Raw genomic sequence first — 7,576 nt, forward strand, 5'->3', positions numbered from 1 at the left:
GCTTTGCATAAAGACTGAAAACAAGGGGAACAGCTAGCCTGGTTTTGTCAAAAGATAAAGAAATCCACCTAACAGACCCTCTGCAGTTATTGATATGTTTAATCTGTACAAAAACAGAAGTGCAAAAATGACAAGTTGTAGTTTTATGGGAGGGGTTTGCCAGATTGATTGCTGTGTATGAAATCGCTCCATATTCACCGTATAATGCACTATGTTCACTCTCTGCCATTTTGAGTGTTGAGTGTATTGTATTGTCTTTGAGTGAGTATGCAAACTCATCCAGAAAAAGTAGCTTCCATGACATGCACACATCTTTCTGCAGCCTTTCTTCAACAGTCTCACAAATCAACATGCTACACTTTTCTAGATGTGATAATTACTGTGCAACTCAACACCCCATTGATGATGCAAAATGGTAAGTTTCTGTAGTGTCAGTGAATGACTCCTTACACTATTGAGCGTCTATTATAAAGGGATCGTGAATGAGGGATTGGTTTTGGACAAGGCTGATATCTTGACTAGGAACAGTGACTTCCTCAAGTCTCAACTGGTCGCCTGACAACTGGTTCAGACTAGCAAATACGTCCAGCTCGTAAACCCACTTATTATCAGGCTACCCGTTTTAATCTTTGTACTAAAATAAGCCAAGATGACTGACTGCTGGTTGTAGCTTCATATTTAGTATACAGACATGAGAATGATAAACCTTTCCATCTAATTCTCAGCATAAAGAAAAAAAAAAAAAAAAACAAATGTGCATGCTTCCCTAAATGTAAAACTCTTCCTTTTAGAAACCATGATAACTGTTTTTAGAGTTTTAACAGACTCTAAATGCCGAAGCTCAGACAGAGCAGACCGGAGTAAGTTTAACAGTTTAATGAATGTTCAGCAAGTAACCAACAAGGAGTTCAATGGTGAACTGAATTCACTAAGATTGAGTCCAGGGAGCGACTGGTCCGGGTCTCCAGGAAGGGCGAACAGATGAGGTCCGATGAGGGTTGGATGATCCGAGGTCTCACAGGGAGAGCCGTCAGACAGGGTGCAGATGTGAGGTTGATATCCACACAGGGCTTCCACAGGGAGAGCAGACTGGCAGAGACCAGACAATAGCAGGTGAGCTTGGCACAACTGGGCGCAAACACAAACTTAACATCAGGCAGACTTGTAACAAACAGATAGCAAACTGACAGAGAGACTGGATACACAAAGAGGATGATTCCCTGGGGTTCATGTACTGTGTAGTCAGGTGAGTCTTGATTGATAAATTGAGCACACCTGTGCTCAGAGGGGAGGCTGGCCCCATCTGTCGGTCACGCCCTGCAGTGATGCCACTCAACGAAACAGACAAGAGACAAGAGGAGGGGAAAACACAGGCACACAAAAGGGAAAGGGAGAGGACTATTTTTGAACAAGATCAATTGAATTTGGTCAGTACAGATTTGTTGATTTGAGATTTGTGGGACAATAATAATCATAGTAATTCTGTCAGTGCTCTCTGGTGCTTTGTAATTGCAACATTTTACAGCAAACATATCTCTGGCATTTGTGTACTGTTTCTTCTACTCACTTATTGGCCAACATAGCTGCCACTCCAGTGGACCTGATCTGGCTCTGAGTCGTGAAAATGAATCTATGAACAAGTGGTATTCTGGACTGATGTGCAACAAATAGTCACACATCATAACCCCATACTAAAACACCTCATCCTCATCATGTGTTATACATCCCATCCTTATCCCAACGTCACAACAGGGCTCATGGCATTCGCAATGCCACATTTCCAGACTGTTTGAAAAATGTGTCATAATTTTGTAGATATATTGGATGATGTACTTCAGGCAATGTTTTCACAGTACTGTACAGCAACTGGAAGACTACAACTTTTCAACCTATCATTTCTAACTGTAAATAACTTGTACAGGACTTAAATAACATACTGTTGCTATGAATAAAATAATTGGTGTTCAAATTGCAACAAAAAAAAAACTGTATTATGGTCAGTTAATATGAACTGTTGCGCATGTCATTAATGAAAGGCTGAGTCGTTCACCACTTTGTGAATCATTTGATTGTACAAAGGATGTTACTACATGGCCTCAGGAAAACTTTGTGAAACTGTTGTCAGTAAACACAGTTCATTTGCAAGTGATTGTGTTCTGTTTTCATTTACCTTTCACACAGCGTCCCAACTCTTCTGGAGTATACATAAAATAAAAAATCAAGTGAACAGTCAGATCCACATTAACCACATTCAATCCACTTTTAAATGTGACTAAACGGCATGGCATGTTTCTAAGCGGCCTCGTTTCTTCATGTCTGCCACTCGGAGGATTTCCAGGCAGTTTTTTGAACAGACAGCGATCCATTCTGGCTGGGCAGAGGCCCACTGGGCATTATTGATCTCTCACGCTGCTGTGTAGGCTAGTATAGACTCCTCAGTGGCCAGCTATCTGCTGAATGTCCCAGATTAGAGGCTGGTGGTCCTCAGCTATACAGAGGAGGGGACGAGGTTTGATTTGAATTGATTAATCTCATTCAAACAGGAACAAAATCATTGGCCTGAGTCTGGTAAAGAACTATTTTTCAGCTTGTTTTCAGGATATAAAAAGATCTTGTTATACACAAAACAAGTAGCGGACAAAACACCCACAAATCTGTAATGTAGCTTTAAACGGCACATCAGTGTGTTGTACTGCAGGACCACCACCACTGGAAGGGGGTCTGAGCAGCTGCCTCTGTGCTTAAATGTGGAGTCTTTGTTGAGTGATTCTTTCTTCAGCTCCCTCTTGTGCTTATTGTCAGCTACTGCAGGGATCATCTCCTCTCATTCTGCAGCGTAGAAGTATTATATTCCATTTCTGCCCATAGATCCACCTAAATTCTGCATGCTGGACATTTATGGTATGGTATATTACGGTATGCAGTGCACAGGAAGGCAACACTTCCTCTTCTCAGCTCCTCCTTGACCTGACGGCTTCTTTTCGTACCTCCACTCATGCCGGTGATTGTTCATTTAACCCAGTGACCTCTGATTAACCTCAGCAATATCTGTAGGAATACTGATCACCAGTGGCAGCTCATCTGTAGGAACAAAACTGAGCTCTGACATCTGATTTGCCTGTAGTGTCCAGGGTGTTTAAGATGTCACTCACTTTGTTTTTTTCCACCTGCAAACAGCTAAAACAACATTTGCTTGTCCAGTCATCACACACGGTTTCACGAACACGTTTCCACAACACACTGTTTGCAAACTCTGACAATATTTGCATCATTTTTGATATGATTTTTGATTTACAAATCACCACTGGCACATGGTCGTGAATTAAGACTGACATCTACGCACACAAGCTGCCGCCGCGGATGTTTTACACGTCCTTCAAGGCAACAAGACGCAGTAGAGCCTCAGTAAAAACATCCCTACAAAACCTCACAGAAGGTACAGTATGTGTATTTTTGTATCAGCCATTGTGCAGAAAATTTAAAACGGATGAATGAGCAAAGACATTTTTTATGTTGTTTGAAAAAATTGTTTCTTCAGAACAAATGCAAAGTTGTGTTTGTTGTGTGTTTGCTAAAAAGTGGTACGTCTGTGTCCCTCAGGTCGTCCCTCTGCCCTATGATGTTGCTTGAGCTCTATCATCGTTCCAAGCAGCTGGCCAACGATTCTGCCACATCTGGATTTTTCTTGGAAAAATATGATTTTGACTTGTGTAACGACTTTCAAGAGGCCAAATATACTTGGGCTGTTTGTACTACGCTGATATTTGTGCTGGGTTTTCCTGCGTCTGTAGCCATCCTCTGGGAGATGTTCAAGGCACGCAGGAGAAGAACTCCCCTCACACCAAACAGTTTTTTCATACTGAACCTGTCCGTCATGGATTTCGTATTCTTGGCCTGCATTCCACCTGGATTATTAAATCATTTAATCTGGAAATGCTGGGTGATTGAAGCGGCCTGGAACGGTATTTTCACCTTGAACACATGCGGGAGACCCCTCCTGATGGCTTGCATCTGTCTGGACTGTTACCTGGCTGTGGTTCATCCAATCACCTACCACAGGAGGAAAAGTCTGACTCCCAGGGTTGTGATGGTTGCCATTATCTGGACTCTGACTTTTGCCTCTGCGATTGCATACTTTCTTTTTTATAAGTTATACATGACCATGTTTTTCGCTGTGCCATTCATCACAGCCATCGTAATCATTGGAATCTGTGATTGTTTCATCCTTCACGCACTAGTAAAGTCTGACCCTGGCAGAAAAAACATCCACCCGCAGAAGCAGAGAGCCATTCAGACCCTCATCAACAGCCTGGTGATTACAGTCTTCTCTTACCTTCCTCCAGTTCTGCTGACACCAATTGGGTATTCTGTGATTAGCAGTATCGATACCTTACATTGTATTATTAGTATCCCAGTAACCATAACTTCCACTTCGGGGTCTGCCATCATGCCTATACTCCACCTGAACAATAATGGGAAATTGAATTGCTTCAAGCTTGAATGGTGCAAAAAGTCTTAATTTCCCCCTCCAGTAAAATCAGATGCTGCAGAAGCTAAAAACCATTGTTTGCTTTCAGAAGTGGAGTTTCAGCCAGCTCTGATTTTAAAGTTAAAATGGAAAATATGAAATTGTCAGGCTTTCAACTGTGCAAACCAAACAATGAAAAACATATTAACAAGCTGCATGTGTGCTTTAGAACCTGTATACTTAAACCAATGTTGATATTGTATTGTATGAATAGTTGAATGTCTTACAAAGTAAAACTTACAATAAAGCTGTTGAACTCAGTTGTTTTGCTCATGATCACTGATGGTAAACCACATTTCCTCCATAGTGGAGAACAGGTGCTCCTGGAGGAAGGCTATTCATCTCCCAGCATGCCTGACAGATGAGATAACTGATTATATCTGGGCTGCTGGAACTTTTATCTGCATAATTAGCAAGAGAGTCAGTTGTTTTAATTCTCAGCACAACAATGGATATAAGAGAAAGAGTATTAAAACAACAGATCTATGTGAGCAGATCTATTGGTTTTTGAATACAGATCAGAACAAAATGAGGCATTAATCTGACAAAACAAATTAAAAGTGCAATAAAAAGTGAGAAAAGGTCTATTTACTTCAGCTCAACAACTGGACCACTTTGTAAAATTTGCAAAGACTTTCCCCCCCATGATAGATTTACATGAGTCCCCTCGTGTACGATGATCTATTGCACATGTAAATGCTGATGTCGGACAGATCGTCTTTCATGACAGTTGTGCTCATGCAGGTGTGCAGGTACAAACAAACATTTACATACTGTGGTACTGAAGATATATGCTGAAAAAAGCATATTCCAACATATTGTAAGTGATTCTGTATTAGATTATTTCAAATAGATTAAATTTTCATAAAGACAAAGTGGGTGGTGTGTTTTTTTTGTGCCAGATTTTGTCTCAATGTTTCAACCTAACCTGTACAATTAATTTATTTGTTGTGATTTAATTTCATAAATCTGTGCTGATTTATGACAGTGTCTTATGACCACATGCATTTTACCACGATGCTCTTATAATTCAGAGGCTACATGAAACTTTATTGATCTCACAAAGTTTGCATAACAGAATCACAAAAAAAGCATATAGATAGACACATATTGATACAGATAGATACAGATATATTAGCATAGTAGATACAGAGTATTGGAATTCCCACTTATATATAGATTAGTCTGTATATAAGAATATAATGACTATAAGAGAATCAAGCAAAATGTCAACAATAATCTAATAATGTGATATATAGGTTGTTATTTGTGCATGTGTGTGTGTGATATGATTAAACTAAACTAGACTAATTTCTGCAAAGCATCTTTATTGATAATATACTATATGTGATATGAAACCCACATACTGCCTGCTTACACTGCTGCCTACTTATTATCATTAGCAAAGCATTTTTTGTCATTATTTGTGCAATGAAATACAGCAGATAGAAGACAGTTCTACAGACTGCATGCAAAAAAGCCTTAACGTGAAAATGGTTAAAGCAAGAGGCCCTTTGACTGACAGCTGGAATGAGTCACAGTCGTTCTGTTTGTCTTATTCCCTTCTCCTTTCTTTGTTTCCTTTTATCTCCTTTTTTAAGTATTAAGTGCCTTAATAGCTCAGATGTGTGCCACAGTACCACTAGTGGAGATTAAATAAAGTTAAATGTTTTTTTCCCCATTATCCTTCTTAATAAGATTTGTTAGCAGATGTATTTTCTTTAGATGTATAATTATCAAAAAGGGGGGTGAAAATGATATTTGTAATTCTCCCACAGTTGCCGAAGAGAAATAACACAAAGGAATAAACGTTGTGTCTTTGCTACAAGCAGTGAATTTGTGTCTTAATCACAATAATTTTAGCTTCATGCATTTTGTGAGTGACGCTCGTTACTTCCAAACCCCACTGTAAACCTTCTCAGCTGTTACACCAAACAGCAGAAGCCCTTCAGACTCCCCAGATTGCCCAAATAGAGCAGAGGCATGATTACACTGCCTGCAGTCGGGGTTATCAGGATAGGTATTGCTAAAAAGCATTCATACACCATGTCATCACTAACAACCAGACCCCCGATGATGTATACCAGCACTGGAGGGACGTAAGCAGTGACCGTCATGACCATGCTGTTGGTGATGACCTGGAGAGCCTTCTTCTTCTTGGGGTGGAGGTCTCCCCCTGCGAGGGGGGACTTCTTCAGAGTCCAGAGGATGGAGACATCACAGACAACGATGACTGGCAGCGCTATGACATACACAGACATGGCCCAGGCGCTGTGGTTCAGCTCATCCATGACCATGGACAGGGTCCCTTGAGTCACCGTGACGGTCCACACGGCAGCAACCATGAGGAACCGGGGAGTCAGACTCTTCCTCGCGCGGTAGGTGACGGGATGGACCACGGCCAGGTAGCAGTCCAGACAGATACATGCTGTCAGAAGAGGTCGCCCAGCCAGGTTCAAGGCATATAGGAAATTGGTTAACATTTGAACAGACCCGATGTGCCACAGGAGGAAGTTGCACAGCCCAAACGGGACAAAAAACAAGAAGACCAAGTCCATGATGGTGAGGTTGAGCATGAAGACCTCGTTGGGGGTGACGGGGCTTCCCGATTTGTGTCTCTGAAGCAGCTCCCAGAGAACAGCAACACATGCGGGACATCCAATTAAAGAAGAAAGAGCGCTGAGAGAGGCCCAAACTGCAACACCTGCTATCATGTCACCACAGTGTCCGAAGCGGTCCTCTGAAGACCCGCTGAAGTTGGAGGTGAGATTCTGAGAGCGAGGCTGCACAAGGAGAAACATTTCTTACCAGCAGTGGCACTTTGATTGGTCCAAGAGCGAACAAGTGATTCATTAGATACACGTGAAGCAAACGGCAGTCCGAAGTGGTTTGCTAATTTCCAGTTTCACAGATCCTTTTAGACTCTGTAATGAAGCGGTCAATTTGTTTATCTTATGAAAATTCTGATTTGAATATGCAAGTGACATTGAGGATCCTTTTTCAGTCCTGGTCTGTCCAGATGTTTTTAGAAACAAAGGATAAAGTTGA

This window comes from Chelmon rostratus, chromosome 21 (assembly GCF_017976325.1).
Source record: "Chelmon rostratus isolate fCheRos1 chromosome 21, fCheRos1.pri, whole genome shotgun sequence".
In the NCBI taxonomy this organism is placed as follows: Eukaryota; Metazoa; Chordata; class Actinopteri; order Chaetodontiformes; family Chaetodontidae; genus Chelmon; species Chelmon rostratus.